The sequence below is a fragment of the Castor canadensis genome, chromosome 8, assembly GCF_047511655.1.
Source record: "Castor canadensis chromosome 8, mCasCan1.hap1v2, whole genome shotgun sequence".
Taxonomy (NCBI): Eukaryota; Metazoa; Chordata; class Mammalia; order Rodentia; family Castoridae; genus Castor; species Castor canadensis.
Window position 1 is genome coordinate 4,505,454 of NC_133393.1, and position 12,191 is coordinate 4,517,644.

Below are 12,191 nucleotides of genomic sequence, written 5' to 3' on the forward strand. Positions count from 1 at the left end.
TTTGAACAATATCCAAATGAACTAAATGATTACATTTTTTCACTCTTTAGTGAACATTCAAATACTTCTGGCAAGCCATCCAACATCATAGCCAAAGAATTCTCTTAGACTTCATATAATCTTAACTAATTAGGTTTTCCCCTTTTCATCAAGTTCAAAAACATACATAATGTGGAAATATAATGAATGCCAAGAAAATTCATGTAAGAGAAATCAGATTTGTCAGGACTTAAGATGGAGATAAAATAATCTGTACCTATAGTTATAAAACAAGTAATAATCTGAAGATTCAGTGAAAAGAGTCAACTGTCATTTTTTATCTCCAGACTTTCATATTACCAACCCCAAAGGGCATTTCCAGTACCTATTTCATTTGAGCTCTCAGTAATATTCCTCATACTAAGCAGTCTTGCTTTCTTAGAGCCCTCCCTCTCCCAGATGTGTGAGATGTGAAATCCTCTAGCTTCTGTCTTCTGTTTGGCCATTTCTCCTCAGTTTGCTTTGTCAGACCCTTCTCCACTGGACCTTTAAGTTCTGGTTTTCTTTGGTGTTTGTTCTGAATTCTCTTTTTGTGGCTCCATATCACTTACTTCATGACTTCAGTAACCATCTAAATGCTGACCATTTTCAGTGGCTTTGATTTGGGATCTCAAAAGACCACAATCAATAATTGTTTAATTTATATTTTCATTTATATATATGCAGATATTCCAAAGTCAGTATGTCCAATTTGAACTCGTGGTTCTCCTTCTATATCCATCTGATCCACTTCCATGGTTCTCCACCCTTATCCAAGGTGCATCTGTGCAACCTGTTGCACAGGGAAGACAACCTTGACACCTTTCTTCCCAGTCACAAATGAATCAAACAAATTATTATGCCTTATAAATTCTACCAAAGAATATACATCACAATGATCTATTCATATTTACAACTAGCAACCTACTACAACCTTCCATTATTTTGTTGATCAATGCTTTTGACATTAGTTTCCTTATCGTGCTTCTGATTCTAACTTCAGCTCCGTAATTCCATTCTCTAAGCATTGCATAGATCTTTATTTAAATTGAAAACCATGTAATATTCCTATCTGAATCCTTTCAAAATAACTCCCCTTTAGTTTTGGATGAGATTCATGAACCTAGTTATAAATAACAAGATCCCACAAACTCTATTCTCTGTCTACCTCATCAGCTATCTCACAACCACATTATCAAAGTCTCTGCTTTTCCCAAGCTCCTCCTAGTGATTCTAATAAAATATCAGTGACAAAGGAGACACAATCAGTAAAGTATTACATTTAAGGTAACATAACCATCCTAAGGGAAGTGTAATCATTGGCTACAATCAAAAAATCACTTGTAGTGATGCATGATGATTGGCTCTAAGCATTAAATATCTTGTGAAAGCAGCAATGCTTGAGCAGAAGTAGCAATAAATCACAACAATAGGGCTCGGAACTGCGCACAAGAACTCAAACTTCAATTTGGAGTGTAAGTTGTAGATCATACCAGAGATCAAGGAGATGCTGACTAAAGCTACAAATGCTCTACAAACTCTCTGCTGGCAACCACATAGTCTGCATATGTTTCTTCTTATTCATAGGAAAGGTAAAGGGTAGCATGTCTGAGCAAATGAATGAATATGTAACCATTCAAATATGCATAGATACATGATACAAACCTCTACTCAGTGCTGTTGGAGAACAGTAATACCTGGAAAAATGTTTATTACAAGAGCCAAGAGAACTGTGAATTTGAATTTGTGTTCTTCATAAATTGAAGATCTGCCTTTGATGAAAAGAAGACATTGTGGCAAACAGGTTGAAACATATGGACAATAAATAAAATGCAAGCATTATAAATAAACAGAAAGGAATTCAGATAAAGTAAGGAAACTAAAGGTTCGATAGGAAATGTTGTTCTTGCATCTAAGGTTACTGTGAGTCAGAATAGGTCTTTCAGAAAACTAAAACAAAGATGTGAGGTGCTAATTTGATAATGCTCCACACAACAGCCCATGGTACTTTGAAACAAGGGATCACAGGTGTAGTAGATTGTTGCCTTCCTCAACAAATGCTTTATGACAGTGTCCTGACATTTTATTTTTCACTTTCTAAAATCTGAATGCTGAGGATTACATTTTTAGAAGTGGATGTTTTTCTGTTAATTATCTTTTTTATTTGCTTTGGGGTTGATTTCATGTTTTCTGAAATAGTATTGTAACATCTACTTTATTTTTGTTTCTTCAGACTTGGGCAGTCTGACTTCGTGTATAAATTTTACTTTAATCTTTCTTTTTAATTTTTGGAGGATTTCTCTGGTAAATCATTCAGTTAATTTTCTTTTTAATCTGTTCTAAAACATTATATCCTTGTTATGAAAAATGTCTTTTGAAAGCAAGGAACTTCTATACAACAGAAAACCAATATACCCATTATTATAATAGCAAATATTTTATTACGATCGGACAGAGAGGTAGAACATATTAATATCTTCCAGTGTGAAATGAGCAATTTCCGTATGTTTTATTCTTCTCTGCAATCACAAATAACTTTTTCTAAAAAAGTGGTTCTAAAAAACCACACATGTATGTAGTAATTGTTATATGTATACTGTTAAAGTAGATGTAAACAAAAATATATACCAGGGTAAATTAATCCAAAGTATCAGAACCAGAACCATGTCATTAAAATTTTTTTTACTTATAAATTTTCTTTTTCAGAAGAGTCTTATCTGTATTATGACTGGGAATATGGGATTCATTTCATGCATAGAAAGGTCTCAGGAAAAATGTTGAGTAATTTAATAATTTAATGTTTAATATTTAATAGGAGCTGGAAACAATTACTGCAATTTCAATATCATATCATCCTCCCATTATCATTGCAACCACTTATCAGCCTGATGACCTAACAACCTGAAAAAATATTAATTTGATCACAGTTTAAAATCAGATTAATTAAATAAAGGGTCAACAAGCTAGGATGTAACATAGCTTTGTGGTCAGAGAGTTTAATGTGAAATTTTTTTCCAATGAAAATATCTTATAAATAACTCCAGAAATTTAAAAATTATTGATAACTATCCAATTCATTTTATAAGATTATCAAAATTTATTACTAAAATCTGAAAAATCAATAATATAAACAAATTTCAAACTATTTCCTCTATATGTAAAGATGTAAAATTGCAACAAATCAAGCTCATTAATATTAAAAGTCTATGAGCCTTCACCACATAACAGAGTTGATCCTAGAAGCATAAATTGTATTACTCCAAGGACAGCCATTGATACAATGTAACATTAGTAGACCTACTAAATAACATCTACTTATCACAACATATGCTACATTTTAAATTAAAAAACTTAAAACTCATTATAATAAAAACTTGTAGAAAACCAGAATCAGATTGGTCCTTATTGGTTATTTTATCTTGATTCAAGGACCAACAAATAATTAAAGATCAAATCTTGGAGGTATTCCACTTAAAGGGGCAATGAATAATGTCGCCTTCATTCCAGTTAGGAAGTTTTAGAAGTTCTGTACAATTTAATAAGCATGAAGCAAGATTTCGATTTTCTTTTGCATTGTTTTAGCGTGTTAAATAACATATTCCAGTAAATCTTCATACAATAGAAAGTTCTTTTAAAATTTTACTAATTTTCTCTATTAATGCATCTTTTTTACAAGCAAAATTTAAAGTTATTTGGGAATTTTTTTCTGCATGTGGGAAGGTAAATAGCTACATTCATGTGGAAGAATCATGTTAAGTGACCTGCTCACAAATACCAGTCTCACAGCTCATGATTCAAATTTAAGTTGTAGAAATATTACATAGTACAATAACTCTTCAATTGAGGGAGGGAATATCTTGCAAATTAAAAAACCTAGAATTTGAAGTCATAAAAATCAAATATCTATTTTGTTACTTTAATGATCAGAAACAGGAAACTTTATTTTAAAATACATACCTGGATATAGTTTATGTTGTATATTGGGTATAATATGATATATATTTATATGTAGGTTTCAAATGTATAATGAAAAATGCACAAGACTTCAAAATTATTAAATTTATAAATTAAGGAATGCTGTTTAATTGAATATGTGCCTCCCCACACATGCACCATTAGAAAGAAAAGTATAAGAAAAAGACTAAACTTTGCAGTTAAAAGACATCCTAACATAAATTAAATGTTTTGCATGTCTACACTAATTATCACACATCTATTTGCATTTGCTAAATAAGCATAGTAGAAATGTTTGTTCAACTGTCTTAGACTTTCTTGTGCATTAAAAACATCTAATTAAAACATCTGTTCAGAATTTACCAATTTGCCAGGGGTTAAACATAACATAGCATGGAAATTGAGGCTGAGCATTCTGTTGTTATTAAAGAAGACAGAGAGAAAAAATGATGAATGGGGGGAAACAAGTGGTCACCACAATAAAACTACGTCAGATGATTTTGAATTTTCCCTAAACAATAATTTATGTTCAGAGACTCCTTGAAATTTATATGCATAGAAAATGTGGACAAAATTACGTTAGAAAAAAGTCAACTCAAAAGAAATATTTTTATGTGATCTTAGGGCAAGTATCTTTATAGATAGATAGAAGATAGATGATGAAGATTAGACAGACAGATAGACAGATGATAAAAGGCATATGACTACAGAGGACACAAACACCATGACAACATAATTACCCACCAGTAACACAAAATCACGGGTTTTATTAACTTAGTGAGACTGTATTCTTAACCTACAAAATATTACTGCCTTTTATATTACTTCCTTTAATATTGCATGATTACTTTTTTCTCATAAATGATTATTTTAGAAATTGAACAAGTAAAAGCAGTAAATTAGAGAATCATGAAGTCACTGAGCCTAGAATTATCACAGCTTCTCGCCCAATGATTTTCCTATTTTCTCTGAATCTCTAAACTCTCTCCTTTAATATCTTATTAAATCTTTTCATTTTAGTAACACATCAGTATTCATATCCTAAATGCTTTGGCTTTCTGACTCTTTATGGCAACTATCAGGAAAGCCATCAGTACTGGATGAACTCACATACTCTTTTCTGTTTGTGTATAGCTGAGCAGTCTGTCACAACTTCAGGTAGTGACCCTCTGGGTTCTTCTGTCTCCTAACCAGATGGCCATTCCTTCGATTTCTGACAACACATTCCTCCTGCCTCCTCATCCTTCTAAAGATAACCTAGCCTGCTACAGGTAAAGGAACCAATCTAATAGGAATTTTATTCAATCTTGTCTTCCATCCCGATGCAACAGAGTTGACATAAGTTCCCCCTACAAGACCAATCTCTGCATGCACTCTTTGGATTCCAACTCTTTCAGCTTTCCAGACTTCTAAGAAATAATACACTAGCAACTCTCCCTCACTTTATTTTAAACCTTGCTGGCTTCTTCTTCCCTATCTCCTGGAGTCATCCTTTTCTAGTTCATCTTTAGTGGACTTCTCATGGCTTAGTCTCAATCAGTTTCTCTTTTCTTGCTTTTTTTTTTTATTCCCATCTATTTTCAACACTTATCTTTCCCCTGGCCTTGAGATCAGTATGTCTACTTGCCTGCTCTAATATTCATTCATCTGGATTTGGTGGATGTGGTGGGGTTTTGCTGGAAATGAAACAAGGGCTTCCCATGTGCTAAGCAAATGCTATCCTACTGAGCTACATCCCCAGGCCTCATCTGTATTTTCATGCCTTAAAAGCACCCCAAAATCATCAGGTCCAATTGTGAACTTCTCTATTTCAATATGGCCCCACTCCCCATCTAATTTATGAAGCCATAATTCTTGACTCTGCTCTCACCATACTGCATTATAGCACATCATGTCTGCAAGCTTTTTTTCTTAAACATTAGTTGGTCAACTCATGTCTACCCAATTCTTCCACTATCTTAAAAGTCCAGATTATTATTTGTTACTTAGAGTACCAAAATTTGCCTTTTTATATTACACTCATAACAGTCAGAATAATCTTTTAAAAATATGAATAAAAACCATGCTACTGCCTACTTAAAACATTACACTCCCTAGATACTTGACTAAAATCTGCAAAATTGCCAACAAATTCTTGCTTTCAGAGAATTAGCAAAACACAAAATATTTTGTGTTCTGTATTCTTCTAACCCTAGGGCCTTCACACAAACTGTTCCCGTTGGCTATTTCTATATAATCCATAAATCTCAGCTTAAACTTTAGTTTGACAGGTTGTTTCTCAGGTCCTCAAGACTAGATCAAGTTCATCATATGCTCTCTTATAAGTTGCATTTATAAAATGTCTCCTAACTTCACATTTTAGGTGTTTTGTTTACTATATAGCTGCACCATGAAAGAAAGCACTATCTTAGATTTTGCTCACCATTCTCAGTACTCAGCATAGTACATTATCTTTTAACATCTGTTGAACATACAGAAAGGAGAAATTTAGAAGAAATTGTATTTGTCTCCAATTTTAAGTCATATAGTAGATTTGCATGAAAGTTTACAGAAATGTTAGACCTCAGTTTCTGATGCTTCACTCAATGAGATTTCTTCACATTAACTAATGAAAGGCTGGCTGATTTCTACAATTTTGCAGCACCATTTTTTTTTTTTATGTATTTGGTGGGCAATTCAATTAAAAATTTTTTTAAAACAGCAATAAGTCACAATCCACTGGGAAAATTTCTTTGTTAGTCTTTACCCTTCATTGATTATTTTACTGGTTGTTTTTCTTCCAATCTGTATCTTACAGTAATTTATCTCCTTTCTCCCTGCGTGAGTGCTCAATATTTATAAGTTAAAAAAGAAAAAAGATCCCAATGCTTCTTCCCTATCTCCCTCCCTACAAAAGGTTTAATTTCAAAACTCTGACCCTAGCTGGGCACCAGTGACTCATGCCTGTAAGACAGCTGCTTGGGAGGCTGAGATCAGGATGATCACAGTTCCAGTCCAGCCCAAGCACAAAAGTTTGCAAGATCCCATCTCAATGGGAAAAAGCTGGGCATAGTGATGCCCACCTGTTATCCCAGGTAGGTGGGAAGCTGAAAATAGGAAGATTGTGGCCCAGGCCAGCCTCGGTAAAAAGCAAGACTCTATCTCAAGCAGTCCAGCCCCTGCTTAGCAAGTATGAAGCCCTGAATTCAAACCCAAGTACCTCTCCCCCCAAAGCCCTCTGGTTTTTATAAAATATAATTTTATTATTTTCCTAGCTTCAATTGGTAGAAAATAAGTTTATTGTGGACCAAGGCCTTTTTCTATTTTATTCAGAAATATATCCACTGCACCTAAGACCATATCTGACACAGATACTCAATAGATATTTGCTGAATAAATGGAGTTCCACATAAGGCATTATTTAACATGCCAAAATATGTCTTAAAATTATTTTATTATTTATTTTGGTGTAATGGACTATAGTGTCCATACAATTCTGTTCTACAAATAGAAAAGTTAATACAAAGAAAAGTCAATGTTTACCTAATTATCTCCCTTAATTTGCTAAAATTTTGACTGCTGAATTTAGTCAGTTGAATTCTATCAGTGATTCTTGAGAATCATATGCAAAATAAATGCAAACTTGGAAGTTAAAGAAAGCTTGGAGCCTGTGGTAGATGGAAACACAGGATGGCAGGAGTGTGGAATAGCACTGTAACACTGAAAACATATTTTGTTGATTGTAAGACAACTTTTTTTTAACATTTTAACATTTCTAAAATTTGGATCCATCTTACAATCAAAGGAGCTTTTACATTAATCCATAATATTTTCTTCTATTATTAGCATATGAAATAATGCCATCCCTCCAAATATGTGGTATTTTTAATCAACTAAATGTTTTTTATAACTATAACATCCATAATATGGATGAACAGTGGCTTTGGAAACAGAAGAGAAAGGAGTGACAAAAAGAACAGAGGTGTTACAAGTTTTCCCTCCCTAACACAATCCTGTGCTCCTGGGTGGGAGTGTACAGTACTTATCACCTTATGCTGGAATCTGTTGTCAATGTATCTGCCTGTTTCTCTAAACTCTTTAAAAAATGAGACTGCATGTTAATCCTCTTTTCATCCTTCAGTGCTGGGTACTTGATATAAATTCAAATTCATTTCTTCAAATAAGTTATTATCTACTAGCTTTGTCTTCTTCAGAAAGGGCAGCAAACGATCTGCTGAGATGAATTTGTTAGGTGTATCACAGAAGTATATTAAGCTCTTTGAAAAGGGACATTAATTTACATGAGCTATTTGATCACCCTCTAATTCACTGGTGCATTAATTTCCTGAATGTTGTAATTACCAAATAAGGAATTACTGGTGGAGAAATGTATTAAAATCTCCTGCTTCTGGACACCAAACAAGGCCCAGGTGACCTAAAATATTTGTGAAAAATAGATCTATTTCCTCTATGTAATTTGCCTTGTTAATTGTCACTAAGTTCTCAGTTTTCTAGGTGCTTGTGGAAGTAAACACCACTGCGAATGATGCACAGGACATGGGGAATATACAAACAGTAGTGGCATGATTAAATGGTTACACATTTATAACTTTTCCTACCTCTGCATGAATACACACTAGCACAGAGTGAAGAAAACATGAGTAGAATGACTGAATGGAAGACATGATAAGTGCTGAGTTCCAAAAGGTCCCGGGAAGCTCCATGTCAACTTTGGCATTTTCAGAGTTCTTGGCATGATAAAAAAATCATATCCACCATCTAATGTGAGGAAATTTTGCCAGATCAAGGATGCCACTGGAGAAGACAAAATATGATCATGAGTCAGGTATGGTGGCTCACACCTATAATCCCAGGTACTCTGGAGGCACAGATGGGAGGATTCCAGTTTGAAGCCAGCCTGGGCAAAAAATGAGTGAGATCCTACCTCAAAAAACAAACCAGGGGTGGTGGCACATGCCTGTAATCCAAGATACTTGGGAGGCAGAAGTAGGAGGATTGTGGTCAGAGGTCAGCCTAAGCAAAAAGCGCAAAACCCAATCTGTAAACAAAGCAAAAAGGGCTGGGTGGGGTTCAAGTGACAGAGCATTTGAATAGCAAGTGCAAGGCCCTGAGTTCAAACACCAGCACTGCCCCCTCCCCAAAAAATCATGAAACATAGATAGGAAAAAGATTAGAAGATATGACTTCTGAACTGATAGAAAATGACAGTAGAATAACATAGTGTGAGGAAGTCAAATTCCATTTGTCTTCCTAAAAATCATAGACAACTAAAAATCAAGAAAACAAAACAAACTTGAAAACATCCATACCCTTTTGCTATCTTTAGTGAACCAAGCGAGCAGCCATAATCATAACTTTAAGAAATAACAGAAATTCATTTTGTGCTGTACTAAATAAAACTAGATTCTGAGAGCAGCACTCCCTGCGAGCCTCCCTCCCTATTCTAGATCTGAACTTGGGAACCCTCTCATTGGAAATATCTAAGATCCTCAATAAATACTCCTGAGGTCTTAATAATAGGGCTTTATGATTGCAAGCTGTGGCAATCACACCCCATTTCCTTCTCATGGGAGGTCAGCTGAAAAAGAAGTCACACTAGAAGCCACGTGGGCTGCTGAATTCCCAGCCAGTGATGACTGAAAGTCAAAGCAAGGTGATGAGAAAGACAGCAAAGAGTAGCCCACAGTAACACAGGCCTGCGAAGGATTCATTATACATCCCAACAAGCCTTCTGAGCCACAGACTAAGGCCAGACACACTTCCAGGACACAAGAAAGTATTGAGTGGGTGAGCTTGGGACCAACATTTACAAACTTGAACCAAAGCTGGGGAATGCCTTAGCTCTGCTCTCTCCTCCAACTTCTCCATGCTCCGTTTTTAAACAACTAGCTCCCCATTTAAAGATTAGTTACAACAAAGGAGGACTAGCACAGAACATAAGCTGAAGGTAATTCATAGGGTGGGATGTGGCTCAAGTGATAGAGTACCTGCCTAGCAAGTGCAAGGCCATGAGTTCAACTCCTCCCCAGTACCACTTTTATTTAAGTACATAATTACATATATATATATAAAGAGAATTCATTTGATATAGAAAAAAAAAACATTAAATGTGCACTGCACTAGATGATCCCACAAAAACCTATGCTGTCCTGGAACTACATTATAAAAGCAGACATGGGTAAAACATAGTCAACACGAAAATCCAACTTAGCTGCACACTATAAGAGAATATTATATGAAAATTTAGAAAAATAGAACACATAACGTGGTCAGGATTACTGGAGTAGAGGGCAAGTAGATTAAAAGAACACTCAGGGAGGCCATACTGAGAAGGAAGGTCTGAGCAGAGACTAGGTGGAGGTACAGCAACTGAGGAACTGGATATGTGTTAGAAGAGTGTTTTGCAGGCTGAGCTGCGAAAGGCTCGGAGGGGTGTGTTCCTGATAAATAAAGCACCAGTACAGCGAGAAGGGCAAGGAACAGGGGTGTATAAGTTGAGATCAGAAAGTTGTTGGAATGAAAATAGAAACAGGGGAGCCCCCAGATCACAGAGACCATTGTAAAGGCCTTGACATTTATTCTAGGGGAAAGAGAAATCATTGTAGGGTTGTGAGCAAGGGAGGGACAAGATCTGACAATGAGCTAAAGGAAAACCTTGGTTTTTATGTTGAAAATAGACTGTTAGAGGCAAAAGTAAAGGCAGGGAGACCTATGCAAAGCAACTTCAGTAATTCAGGCACAAAACAATGGGTAATGGTCACTCAGGGAAGGGGAGTGGAGGTTCAGAGAGTGAAAAGTGGCTAAGAGAGTCGAGTTTGCAACAGACATTGAAACTGAGTTGTAAGGAGAGAAGAGAGGGTGATTCCAGGGTTTCCAGTCACGGCATATGCAAGTATGGAGATGCCATCAACCAGATGGAAAAAACTGATGCTGTTTAGTAAGGGCTAAAAGGAGAACTCAGGAGTTCAAGTGTCAGAAGTGCTGAGTTTGAAGCATCTACTTTCTAAATAAAGCCTATCCAAGGAGTGAGGTTAAGTAGACCACAAAATGTATGTGTCTAGAGGTCAAGGGAGAGGTCTGGGCTGAAAATATAATTAGTTGATAACAGCTTTTATCTGGTGATTAAAGGACTGATGAGCTCACCAAAGAATGAGTGAGAATAAAACAGGGAGGGGAGGACCAAGGCCTCAGTCTGGTATACAAGTGAAGTATATAAGTGCAGTAACAGAGAAAAAGTTACAAAGTTTTAGCTAGACATGAAAAAATCAAATGGAGCGAGTGGGCAGGTTTGGAATCAGAACAATGAATTTAACAGGGTGGATGCCATTGACAACCTTGAAATAAGTATATTTCAGAAGAGGAACTGAGTGAAAATGTGAGTGGTAAGATTTAAGAAAGAACTGGAGAAATATTGAAGAAAGAGTGCAGGTAAGTCTTGCAAGTTGTTTGCTAGAAAGAGAAAAAGAACACAAATGAGTTGTAGAAGAAGCGGAATCAAGAGAAAAGAGTTTTATTAATAAAACCTGAGCAACAACAGCAGAAATAAAATTGATCACAAAGAAGGAAAAGAGAAAATTACCTGTGGTGTATTTTTGAATAGTTGAGAAGGTTTGGGGTGTATGATACAAGAAGGGGAATTTAGACAGGAGCATGGATGGTTCAATTAGGCAAGCCATGGAAAAAGGAGTAATGAAGAGTGCTTATGACAGGTGGTATTGTAACGCCAGGAAGGCTTTTCTGATTACTTCGATCTGTTCAGTGAAGTAGAACACAAGGTTATCATCTAAGAGCAAGAAGGGAGGTACTGGGGATTCGAGGAAAAATGACAAGTTTGAGATAGTCATCTGAAGAGTGGGAGAATAAGCAGAATAGGAATTCAGAACATGATTACCGGTTGTATTAGACATCTACTTGAAAATTGTCATTATAAATTAAAGTGAAACCAGCATAGTTGCATGGTTTTTCCAGCCATGTTCAGATGCACAATTGCAAGTACAGAACAGAATAATTTGAACTGAACTGGAATTGAGGGTTTTGCCAAGGTAATATGATGAGTCAAAGCAAGGGACAAAAGAATCCAGAGTCCATGTGAAAGATTGGTTGTAAAGATTCACCATGGAATTTTAATGAAATAAGAAAGAACGTGGGCATCAGGGCAAGGAGAGTCAGTTAAATAGTGGCCAAGTTGAATAAAATAATCCATTGCAAGCGTCAGAAGA

General features: G+C 35.5%; 1 protein-coding gene across 7 annotated transcripts in view; it reads right to left on the bottom strand.

Annotated features, from left to right (window-relative positions):
- Tinag (tubulointerstitial nephritis antigen) overlaps positions 1 to 12,191 on the bottom strand; it is a 90,738-nt gene that overhangs the window by 34,683 nt on the left and 43,864 nt on the right. The window contains exon 10 of one of the 7 annotated variants that reach the window (XR_012450613.1): positions 8,571 to 8,766. The exons of the other annotated variants lie outside the window; for them this stretch is intronic. The gene's annotated coding sequence lies outside the window, so the exon portion shown is untranslated. The remainder of the gene's footprint in view (positions 1 to 8,570; positions 8,767 to 12,191) is intronic. 7 annotated transcript variants of the gene reach the window in all.